Below are 13,580 nucleotides of genomic sequence, written 5' to 3'. Positions count from 1 at the left end.
CGTTTGGAATTTTTAGCGGTCAAAAATCTTTTCTTGGTCCGATATTCTTCCAAGAAATCGAAATATTTCGCTTTCACTTTCTTGGTCGGTACTAAGAAAACGAAATATTTCTGCTGAAACTGTAGTTCCCGCTATGGTATAACTTTCTTTAGTAAGCTCAAATAATTATTCAAAGGTACTTTAAGTAGGCTAAATCAGATCTGGCAGGCTTGTTGGAACAGATGACATTTGAGCAGCTTCTTGAAATTGCCAACAGTCTGAGCAATCCTAATATCAACAAGTAGTTTGGTCCATTCCTTTAGTACCAAGCATGAGAAAGAGCTATCTGCGAATTACACACTATGGGTTCTGCGTTCCAGAATGATGTTAATGAGTAATGACCACAGGTGTCTACGAACTGGCTATTGCTGAATGCTGAAGCAAGTCAGAGATGAAACAAGGAGATAAGTTTGTGATGAGCTTTGTACACCAAAAGGACTTTGAATTATTATGATACGCTGTTGTAAGGAGAGCCAATGGAGCACTTATACGAGTTCAGATGTTATTGAATCAGTTTTTCCTACCCTTGGCAATAACCCTAAAACTTAACAATGGTGCTTTAGTGCGTTGAACAGTTTTGAGTCTGGTGATGAGAGATTTGTCATATCAGTCAAAAGGCTGTTGCAATAGTCCAATCTGCTGGTGACAAGTGTCTGCACAGCTAATTAAACCGCTTCTGTCGTAATCATTTTGCGAGCCCTATTATATATTATGTTGTGAGCCCTACTAGCTCCTACTACATGGCGTTAAACATGGATTTGTTTTTGTCCGTCTTTAGTATTGCGCACGCTCTGAATCATTAACAATCTATTAAATTTAATTAGTCAAAGAGTCACCTGTCAAATATCTCACATATATTTCCCAGATCCCAGATCACGTGAAGGCAATTCAATTATTTTTCTTTAATTTTGCTATTATCAATTCTGTTTCTTTTTCTATCAAAACATGTTCCTACAATTGCGCTGCTCAGTTTGCATCCGAGTTAGTTGCAAGATCATTTTACATGTTTTACAATCTGTGTATATCAAAGTTAAAATTAATTTGTATGTGCAGCGGCTTATCCAGCTTTCTTGGTGGGGGTGGGGGAAAAAAAATTTCTTCCCTGTTCAAAGAAAACCTCGGTTACATCATTTTGACCCGCTATTATCGGTGGGATAAATATATATACCGGGGTGTTTTTTTCGGTAGAAAGACTGTACAAAACCTTCAAGCTTCCAAAAAGGTGTTTTATGTTTTTAAGACAATGTGCTCGCGCAAAAATTTGGTATTTTACACTACTATGATTTTGGCCCATGGTCGGTGTGAATTTTGGTGTGAAACGGGCTCCACATTGCGTGAATCCAAATTTATTCTCATAAACTCATCTTGCAAGAATAAAGGGAAAATAATATAACTTACTGGTTTTTGGAATAAGGATGAATTGAGGAGAAATAAATAGGAGAATAGTTGCGAGAATCGATTATCTGTCTTGTTAATGTGCAGCCTTCTATGATTGTGGTAATTACTAACAATATTGCGAATACTAATCATTTTAATATTCCTATATTTGTCAGGGCTGGCTTGAAGCGCTGATTTCGGGATCGGTGGTTACAAAAATGGGGGGGATGCCTGGGGGTGCGTGCCAAAGAAACATGGTTAAAGGTTGTGTTAATAGCGTAGGAAAAATACAGTTCGGCGGCATTGGATCTCTGAGCGAGGCTTTAAAACGTGTTAAAAATCAATCTGAAGAAAGCTTTTATTATGACAGCGTCTGTCAACACGCCTAACACGATCTAATCTATAACATGGCATGCTATTAATTACCCTAATTGTTACACGTTCATCCCCGGTCATTTAGAATACAAATAATATAAAAAATATTACACTTATTCCAAGTTCTTAAAAATCATTAAAAAAATATCACACACGTTTACACGAATACACATCCCGTGTGTCCACCCCGTCCCCACACACCCTCCACATACGGCATCGCACACACCACCGCATGATTTGTCAAAAAGTGGGCCTTTTTCCTATGTAGATTCGCTATGATGTATTAAAAAGTAGACTTAACTCCCCCGCCCTAAAAATTCACTTCGCTAGGCTATTAAATGTCGAGCATATCTGGGCATATAACCACGTTAAGGGGGTACTACACCCTGGCCAATTTTGTGCCTATTTTTGCATTTTTCTCAAAGATTATAGCGCATTGATGAGAAGTAAGATATGTATATTATAGGGGCAAGGACTACAACCACTGCACTGAAAATTCAGCAACTCAAAGCAAGTAGTTATTGATTTATTGATCAAAAACAGTAGTTGTAGTCCTTGCCCCTATAATATACATATCTTACTTGTCACCAATGCGCTATGATTTTTTTTTTTTTTTCAAAAATAGGCACAAAATTGGACAGGGTTGTAGTACCCCCTTAACAGTTGAAATCTACTAACGCTGACAAAACTTCTGTCAGGCACAAGTGACCAGGTATTACGACCCGTAATGACTCAAGGCCAAAATCACCTTTTACCCAAATTCACACGAATGTACAACAATAATACACTGTTTGATTAAGTTAACAAAATCTAAATATGATTGATACATGAACAATAAATGAACATACAATATAATCACACAATCACAATAACTAATCAGTACTTAACCAATAGTCTTCTTCTTGTTGATTATATTATCCTGTTACAATGTTCTTGCTGGCTGATATGTATTATATCCTTGTTCGCTTATCCTGCGAAAATCACTAAGTCCATTGTACACTGGAATTTATATCCTTTGCGTATAAAATCCTAGTACAGAAACGGTGCTGCTTTCAAATCCTCGCACAGCATATGGAAATGTTTCTATACAAAAACGATTATAGCAAGGCGAATGTGGAAAATCTGTTGAAAACTACCTATCCAAACACATTTTATGACCAAAATGTAGGTTTTCAAAGTCAAAACCTCAAGTTTTCCTTACAATATTTTTCAAATATTAAATTAAATGAAAAAACACACTTATATTGTCCATATACTAGCGTCACTAGAATGAGCAATGGCCAATTCTCTTTAAATTGCAAATCTTGCGCAAAAAGTTACAATTTTCGCCTGTTTTGTCATACGGTTGTAAATTCAATGTACTATGACTTTGCTAAAGAGCGATTACAAATTGATATGATGACACTCTCTCCCAGGGGTGCAAATTGTGATTTCTTCCTCAGGAGCAAGGTTTTTAGGCTCACAAGTTCATCAATTATACCAGAGTACCAGACATAAAATACCTTCATTCTGCAGTTCTGGTAAAATAGCATTGTTTTTAGAGACGCTACATATAAAGTCTTCGAGCTTCCAAAAAAGGGGTTTTATTGGGACAATGAGCAGCGCGTAGCACGCAAAAATGTATTTTACACTAGCTTAAGGTGAATTTTGGTGCATGGGACCCAGGCTTGTTTACCCTTTTCTTTTCCTCCCCCGATCTTCTCTTTCTTTTATGTCAGAGGGAGCAATTTTATCTTTCTGATTTGTCAGAGGGAGCATTTTGCTCTTTCTTTTTGTCAGGGGGCACTCTGCCTCATGCAGAGCATTGCTCCATTGCTTCAAGCACCCTTTCAAACTTCTTCCCAAATCTAATTGTCAGAAAGCACATCTGATATTAGTTTGATAAACTTGTTGACAAAGTCATGATAGTATTGTATTTTGTCACCATTCTTCAGTCCATCATCTCGGAAATCTCTCTCAGCCAGTTGCATGTGGGGAGCAAAATCATGTGTAAAGACCTTTGTGTAGATTGAGCGAATCAGAGAGATGCTTCTGAAATACTGCTCATCAATGCCTCCTGGGTTCGTTCTGCAACTACATTTTTCTTTGTCAATAATTTCACCATTTCAACTTTCTTCTTCTGAATGTTCTTTAACAGTATCATTTGAAAGGTATATTGATATGCTTGTGAAATACCGATATCCCACCTGCATGCAGTATGCCCTTCTTCAATTTTTGCATCAACAGTTGCATCAAATTTGCATATGAAGTTCAAATATTCTTATTAATTTGGCCTTCTTCATTTGTTTCCGATTTTAATATCCTCAAATCATGGTGGTCAGTTAGTCCGACGAGTAGGACCTGTTTTTTTCTTAGTTACCAACTATACTCGAACTCTGATCACTCAAGATAGATTAACAACAAAAATACACTAACCGCCCCTACCGAATTTTTTTTTTTGGGGCGGCGCGGTCACTGGACTTTCGCGATTCGTCTTTCTTGCACCATGTCAGATAGTGATCATAGTGTGAAATGAGTATAGTCTGGTAACTTAGAAAAAATGGTCCTACTCGTCGGACTATGGTCAGTTGGTGTCACTCAGCTACTCGCTACTCTCCATTTCTGTTACCATCGTTGGTTATTGCCTTTTATATGATTCTCTCTTAATGTTAATGGGTCCATTTCCTTATATCCTATACAACTTGTTCGCTGCTTTATGGTTATTTTTATATTTCCTCTAAATTTTGTAGGTCAACCTCTCCTCACTGGCATTAGCATTGATACACTGAATTGACTTTAATGTTAATTTGACCTCTCCTCACTGGCATTAGCATTGATACACTGAATTAACTTGTAAATTTCATAGTTATCCATTTCCATATTCTAATACCATCACCTTCCTCTTTTAACACTCATATTTCTTGAACAATCTTGTCATATTTTTGACCAATCTTGTGAATTCCTCAAATTTTGCACAAACGGCTTAAGATTTCCTCTCTTCCATTTAGTTGCTTCACTGCCTCACGGCCCTCACCTGTTAACTTGTTATATTTTGCTGAAATCCCTCTAGGTTTTCTTATACCTCACTACTACTCCTCATATTCTTCTTCTTTCCTCTTTCCCTTTTCCCTCTTCCTCTCCTCTTTTCTTTTTCTTCTCCCTCCCTCTTTTTTCCTCTCTTTCTTCTTCTTCTTAAGGCATTATTTCCTCAATTTGTACTGTCACTTCCTAGGAGCGGTGCTCCCCGCTCCCGCACAATTTGCATCCCTGCTCCAACTAAGATGCTTCTTTTTTCAACCACTCTCTTTTTCCACTGGAAACAATGCTTCTTTCTGCACTGATCCACCTTATTGACAGATGTGGTTTTTTATAAACCAGACTCCAGCAAGTCGATAGAAGAATTTTAACCCTTTGTAGTTTGGGGCCTCACGTCATTTAGTGAGAAGTTGGTTTCTTGGTTGAACAGGTGAAACTGACCAATAATGCCTGAACCAGGTAAAAGAGGAATAGAAGAACACTGCACAGCTAGACGTGGACCAAAAAAAAAAGGACCAAAATTGGTCCATTACCGTTTACTTACGGTTTCATAATGGGAATATATTGGCAATATTATATTGGCCCAGTACAGTACTGAATAAATTGGACCTGTACTGGGCCAAGTTCAACCCATTTTGGCCCAGTGCTGGCAATATCTATTGGGCCAGTCGAATGCCCGTGTGCACGACCGTACCGGACCAACAGGCTGCCATTCTTGGTCCATTATAGCAGCTTTTATAGAGCCAGTATCGGGCCGATTGTATAATGTTTGCTGGGAAGTTAAATATTTAAAAATCAACATGGCCCTATCAAGTTGAATAATACCTCAAATTCTTCTTCTAATCATAGTGAACAATAAAGTCAATGGTCGCATACCTCTAAGGATAATTAGTTAACGGATAAGAATATAAAAGGTCAACAACCTTTTGAACAGTATTTAAGCTTTCAATATGCTCTGATTGAAACGAATAATGGTCTCAAATTATTCAGTAAAAAAAGTGATAGTTTAGCATATCTTAATTGTGTATATGGTAATAAAACTGCAGGCCAAAGGTCAACCAGTATAAAGCACCGTATCGGTCAAACTCGATACGGTAGTTACTAGTAGCATATATGTGCTTACTATCGAGCGCTTTTAAAACATGCAGACATGAAGTGCCCCATCCCCGGGCCCCATCCACAAAGATGTAGGCCTAAAGGGTTTTGAGCAAATCATCGATACACATAGTTATATACAACAGTAAATCTGCATGTGTGTCTCAACCCAATTAGCTCAAATAATTCGTGCACATTCACTCGAGTGCTCAAGAATGTTCTCAATTTTTATGCTGGTTTCATACTACCCTGCCGCTTGCCGCTGAGAAGGGCCAATGGAATTGTGCGTATTCGGCACTCTGCCGTGTTCTTAACCCCGGGGGGGCACTCAACTTAAATTTTGGTAGGGGGGGGCGGGGCGGAGCGCCGCCAACTTTGGGAACTAAGAACTGATTTTCGGGCAAAATAGGGGCTTGAAGAACTGAAATTAGGGCCAAATTATAGGCTGTTGAGCTAAAAATTTCTAAATTATTTCCAAATTTGAGCTTAAAGAGCTACAATTGTCAGAGTTTGAGGCTCAAAGAACTGGAGCCGATCCAAATGTGGGGCTTAAGGAACTGCCGGAGAGCCTGAAAAAGGGACCCTTGAGCGCCGCACATACCCGTACCACCTTAACATGTGAGTGCCCCCCCCCCCGGGTTCTTAAATCTGGGACAAATCACAAAATGGTATATCGTCATTCGTCCCAGATCTTAATAATGTCGACTTTCCGCACATTGGATCTTCTCACAAAAATATTTTGAACACCTGATCAAGGATGTCAACACATAGTCAATACGTCTTACAATATGTCAACCTTGTGCATTATTAACGCGCCCAAATACACCGATATCGGATAACGGGCCCAAACGACGGAGATCTTTATTGCACTTCTACGTGCAGGCAATGCAGAATGTGGGCGTACTCAATGACCGAGTTATGTAAGCTATCCACCAGTGGAGCTTCTGCGACCCCTACGCAGAACTTCCGTTAGTGGATTATCTGCGCACGGTGGACGCAAGGAATCCACAGTCGGATTTTCTGCGCACGTGCACTGAAAATCCCCTCCGTATATAGTTCCGGTGGAGTAATTCTGCGCACGGTCGCAGGGAATCCACTGACGGATTTTCGGCGCACGTGCTCAGAAACTCCCCTCCGTATATAGTTCCGGTGGAGTAATTCTGCGCACGGTCGCAGGGAATCCACGGATGGACTTTCGGCGCACGTGCGCAGAAACTCCCCTCCGTATATAGCTCCGGTGGAGTAATTCTGCGCACGGTCGCAGGGAATCCACGGACGGATTTTCGGCGCACGTTTTAATTATCTCATGAATCGTTATGATTTAATATTATTAAATGGTAGAAAGTATGAAATATTATTTATATATATAACTCCGGTGGAGTAATTCTGCGCACGGTCGCAGGGAATCCACGGACGGATTTTCGGCGCACGTTTTAATTATCTCATGAATCGTTATGATTTAATATTATTAAATGGTAGAAAGTATGAAATATTATTTATATACGGAAAGCGAGAGCGGACCCCCGACCCGACGAAGTTTCACCCGACTGCGCCAAATAATATGCCGACCCGACAAAAAAAAAGCCGACCATTTGAAGAGTGCTTTTACTTTTTGTTTCTAGCACCGACCCGCTTAAATTTGTGCCGCCTGTGCCCAAATTATGCCGACCCCGACAAAATTATTTAATAAATATGCCGACCCCGACAACTAAAACACCCGCCCGCCTAGTGTATGCAGCCGTCTGCAAGTTTAAATACCCGCCCGCCTAAATATCCGCCCGCCTAGATATCCGCCCGCCTAAATACCCGCCCCGCCTAAATATAAATCCCGCAATGCTGAAATCCCGCTATCCCGAAATCCCGCAAAAGCGGCCGCTATCTGGCAATGCCTGAAAAGCGGCCGACATCCAACAATTGCGCAAAAGCGGCCGCTATCCATCAAGTAATCCCTGAAAAGCGGCCCGGGAAAGCGGCCGACATCCAACAACTGCTCAAAAGCGGCCGCTATCCAGCAATGCCGACTGCGCCGAGATAAACATGAGAAGATACTGTATGCAACCTGAACCTTCTTGATATAAAACTGCATGCACTATGGACCACAATAGCCTCATCCCAAATAACATAGTTCAATAAGCTCAATTAAACATCCATAGTGCAAAATTTAACCTCAAGTTGCAGCGTATGAGTTTTTGTACCCCAATTTTTAAAGGTCATTCAATGAGTGTACAGATGTATTGGGATTAAAGAACTGTGCCCCTGATAGATGAGCATGTCGTGGATCCTAGCATGCTAGTGATGGTGTTTACTCACAAAATTATCGTAATAGATTGGATATTAACCCACCATATTCTGAACCGGATTCTGAATATCGAAGCCAGGGATCGAAGCTCTCGAACATCTATAAATATTTATTTTCTTTATTACTAATTCCAGTTCTTCGTTAATGGTTTGGTATTCATGTTCTTGTCGTGTGTTCGTCATGGTCATTATCATTATCATGCATTTTATACTTATAATTGTTATTAATTATATTTATTTATTTATTTATTTGTGTATTACTGTTCTTAGCGTCCTGCTACCGTATGGCTGTCGTGATTGCATGGGTTAATACATTTGCATATAACGGAACATGTTCTACAGTCCATGGTTTAAGGTGATCATCCGTGTGCCCTGCGATGATTTTCTCTGTCAATGTTTATTGTAGTTCTTATGAAAAATAACTATCTGCGAAAGCTAGCTTGAAAGAGACAAGGGTTCTGACCGGTTGAATGTCCCCCACCCATGCCCCCCTCCCCAGAGGGGGTGCTCCCTAGTTGAAGGTATACGGGGATGTGCCACGGTAAGAGAATAAAAAAAAAACCAGCAAAAAGTAAGTAGGCCTATAGAGAAATTCAGCATCAAAAAGTCTGCGTGGCACATCTCAGTAAAAATTCATCCTCTGTGTCTATTGAGCATGTGAAAAATAGCATGTATGAAAGAACCACCCAAGTCCAGGATTTGAGAACTGGAGTTGTTCTTTCATACATATAACAGGCCTATGTATAGCAACAATTTCCCATGCTTAACTCAATTTGGCCAAACTGTGGACTTGGGTGGGTTTTGTATTCATATATTCAATTGCTTTTCCCTCCTCCCTGCCTGCCATCAAACCCTTCCCCCTCCCCCTTTTGAACTGGCCCCAAAAGGTGGAGGGCAAACATATTTATTGACTCCTCCAATTTTATTAGGGCTTATAATAATTGGACAGGCTCTTTCCTCAGCCTAAATATCCTCTAAAGATTCCTGGTCCCGGGGGCCGGGGGCATTCGAATATGAAAATGACATATCTGTGCCTACCGGATCCGGAGTACGGACACTTGGTCATTTTAAACAAAAATTGCTACAAAAATGTAAAAAATGTCCTATTTCTGAAACAAAGAGGGGGTCATTGGGTGTATTCTGCTGAAAAAAGGGGGTCATCGGTTGGCAGATTTGCCTCAAAAATGGGGATCTATTGACAGGCACATGATGCGTACCAATATATGGGAGTCCCCCCCCCCCCTCCCCCGGCTTACTGGTTTATGTTTATCCGTGTAGCACGATGATTTTATCCCAATGATCTAATTATATATTCTCTTGCATATCTGTATCACCTTAACCTATGCGTTTTTGAAATAATTGTTTTTGCCCAAAGACCGGTCAAGGTCTTTTGTTTAGTGCGTAAAAGCCAATGGACAAATTTCTGTGGAAATTCCGCCGTTCAATGAATGATACGGGTCGATTTCCGGCTTGGCCAACCAGTCAAGAGGTGCCGATGCGCCAGAACAATTATAACGTATTTCTAATGTAAATTGCGGTAGCAATTTTCTCGTTAATCGGGGAATTTGCGCCAACCAGGGGAACCACGGGTTTCATTTATTCGATGCGAAGAGACACAATATACCACGTCCGTCTAACCATGTATCAGTAGGCCTATCGTTAATATGGGCAAATAAAATTTAGAATCATTAGGCCTACAATTCAAACAATTGTAAAATTAGTGTGTATTGTATCACCAAAAATAATGATGTACCTGAGGATGATGACCCTGATGTTGCCGATGTTTCGGATGAGGAGGATTACTCAAATGATGATGATGATGATGATGATAATGATAACGATTCAGATAATGATGATGACTCAGATGATGAAGATTTCTCAGATGACTCATATGGTGACTCATATAATGACTCAGTGATGACTCAGATGATGATGATGATGGTGGTGATGATGTACTAGATAAGAATGATGATGATGCCTAGGATAATGAGGACTTAGATGATCATGGTGACAATGAGGATGACAAGATCCCGGGGGGGTCCCCATTGTGGCCTGTACACCATCCGCGATAATGAAAACACGTAAAAAGGGTCGTTTTTCGTGGGTAAGCACGATACGCGCGTATCTCGTTTAGGGTGTCAAAAACATGAAAAAAAAAAAAAAGGGTAGCAAAATTGCAATTTCTAAATACGCGGAAATGAAATTTAGGGTATACAATTTGATGTTAGGAATGAAATCCCTGTTTAGGGTGTCGTTTTAGCCAAGGGTTAAATCCTTGTTTAGGGTGCTTTTCAAAAGTTGATTATCGCGGATGGTGTACAGGCCACAATGGGAGTGACCCCCGGGGACAAGATGCCGATGCATCAGATTCAGTCACTGACTCGGATGATGACTTGGATATAATGATGATGCTTCGGATGATTTGATGAGGATGATGATCACCCTGATCATGATGACCCTTTTTTTAGGCGCGGCTACCCAAAGACCTTTTTTGGACTGGGCCAGGATGAGCTGGCCCGGTACTTATTAGTCGGAAATAAAAATTGCTGTTTCTAGAATGAATAAGATAGAATTCGTAAAGAAAACAGGTGGGCCTGGAACAAGTTGTTTTGATAAAGTTTAAACGTGTAAACATTAAAGTTGTACAGGGTGTCCCAGAAAAAATTACCGGGCAAACTAATTTGGCCGTAAGTTGAAAAAAATTAAGCCACCAAATCAAAAAATTTAAAAAGCAGCGTATAGCCCATCTTATTTTGCATCTTATATGTCAATTTTACTTGAATCAATTGACCAATTGCGAAGAAATGAGCGTTTAAATAATGCATGCGTCAATGCAGTTCATTCCAAGTTTGATCAACAGGCCCTTTTCATATTCGCTCACCTCTTCCTAATCGATTTTCATTATCTAGATCAATATATTATTGAAACTTAATACCTTGATGTTTTGCAAAAGTTCATTCTACAAATCGTATACTTTGCAAACTTGCTTAATTTATTGTTGTTAATAAGTTATGTACGTTTTACAAAAGTGTTGTTGTTTCAGCCCTCTTTACAATGTAACTCAAGAACCGCAGTACCTATTAATTTGTTTTATTTCAATTCTTCTACACGCTCGCTATGAATTGAGCAATGCAGTTTTGCCAAAACTCACTACCATTCGTAAGATGCTGTGAACTACCAAATCACAACAGTTTAAAATAATTGATAACCTTAAGGGGGTACTACACCCCTGTCCGAATTTGTGCCTATTTTTGCATTTTTCTTAAAAAAATTTAGCGCATTGGGGACAAGTAAGATATGTATATTATATGTTTTTACCTAAACCAAAAGCCAAAATATAACTTATTTAAAACGTTTTTAAAACGTTTATGTGTTTGCTGGGCCGAGATGTGCAGCAGATTTGCATTTCAGCTATTTTAACTTTGCGTATGTTTCAGTAGATATTCACAAAAAATAATTCCCCAAATTCTAGTTGATTCCAATTTTTCGTTAGTGATATGCATGATTTATATTTATTATAGGCTCAGTTTTGTAAACAAATACAAATTTGACATGTCATATGAGGGAAAATGTTGACACATTTTGACAAAATTTGTAAAATTATTTTTGAAATTTAACAGTCCTGTATGTAAATGGTATAAATTTAATGATATGTACTCAAAGTGTATGTAGCTGTGATGAAACGCCGTCCATCATATGAAAATTTTGCCCTTTCATACTAAAATAATAGATTTTTTCCCAAAAGCACCTAAATAAATATTGGCAAAAAAACAATCACAGGCAAAAATTTAAAAGCACATGAAAAATATGAAATCACAAGAAAAAATATATAATCGCAGGATATAATGTGAAATAATAGGAAAAATCATTGTAAAAATTAGCCAAAATTTCTAAATCACTGAAAAGTATAATTATAAAAATGAAAAATAATGTAAAATCGCATGAAAAAAAAAATGTAAAATTTTTTTAAACGCCTTTAATAATATCGTTTTCCTTGGGACAATGACATGTGGTTCAAAATTTAAAAAACCCAAAATATAATAGACTTATTTGGTCAATTTTAGTGACCATTTTATGTAGACCTACATGTATTCACCTGAATGTAATCACCCTATCTTGAATTAAATTTGACTGGAAATAAATGATTACATTTCGTAATTTTGAGAAAGGCCCACAAATTAGTTCACCATATAGGCCCTTGTGTGGAATTTTTACATGTTCATTTTTTTTCATATTTCAACAATTGGTTTACATTTGAGTCTTTTAGATTGAGGCTTTTGCTTAAGGTAGAACTCAATTCAAAAGTATAATTATTTTAATATTCAGCCCGGATCTTCAATTTGTCCATCAAGTGTTCTTGACATTTCACCTATAGGGCCTATATCTGATATAGCCAAACCATCTCCATAAAATGTTGGTTGATTAAGGTCTAAATTTAGTAACGTATGGAAACCCCGGGGGTACTCAGTACAAATGACCATACGGGGACGTGCCGCAAACATGGGTAGCATTTTCAGCCTTCTGGTATATCAGCCCAATCTGGAAAACAGCCCACTTTTTCCTTAATCTAGCCAAAATTTTGGGAAAATTTGTAAAATCTAAGACAATTTTGGGTAAATTCGGCCGAAAATTTTGACTTTTGGTATATCAATGGGTCCAAATTTCTTGACAAATTGGTATATTTATGGGTCTACTTCCAAAATCTCAGCGGCACGTCCCTACCAAAACCAAACTTGAGTACCCCCCCGATGGAAACGCATGGAAATGGATGGAAAAGGATGGAAATGGATGGAGAAAGGATAGGAACGGATCGAAAAGGATGAAAATGGGTCGTAATGAATCAAAATATGACTCAAATATCTCGAAAGTAGTACAATAAGAGCTAAAATTCGTCAAAATGTGTTTCACCCGTCGGTCAAACTTATGCTCAAATCACAGGACAGTGTGGCCAGTAAAAGCCGCCACAGCAGCATGAAACCACAGATAGTATTATATTCCAATATCTGTGATGAAACATTGGCAGATCTCAATAGGTCAAGGCCATGATGTAATATTACTACATAATACAAATTTTCAACATAATTTGTGTAATTAAATGTTCATGGCATCATACATACACCAGTTGCAAACTTTTCAAGATAATTATTGAAATATAAATCTTTTAAAATCCTTTTTTGAAGTAGTTCATCAGCTATTAAAAAGTACTATAAATAGAAAGTAACAATCCTGGAGAAGAACTGCATCATAAGAAAGTTTGGTGAAAATTGTCTTGAGTAAAAATTGTGTATTTTTCCACAATTCATTCACCAAATTGGTCTATAGATATGATATCTAAATCATATTAAATCAAATTTTAGAATTTTATGCTCAGATTAAATTTA

The sequence above is a fragment of the Amphiura filiformis genome, chromosome 8, assembly GCF_039555335.1.
Source record: "Amphiura filiformis chromosome 8, Afil_fr2py, whole genome shotgun sequence".
NCBI classification, from domain to species: Eukaryota; Metazoa; Echinodermata; class Ophiuroidea; order Amphilepidida; family Amphiuridae; genus Amphiura; species Amphiura filiformis.
This window is presented reverse-complemented; position numbering follows the sequence as displayed.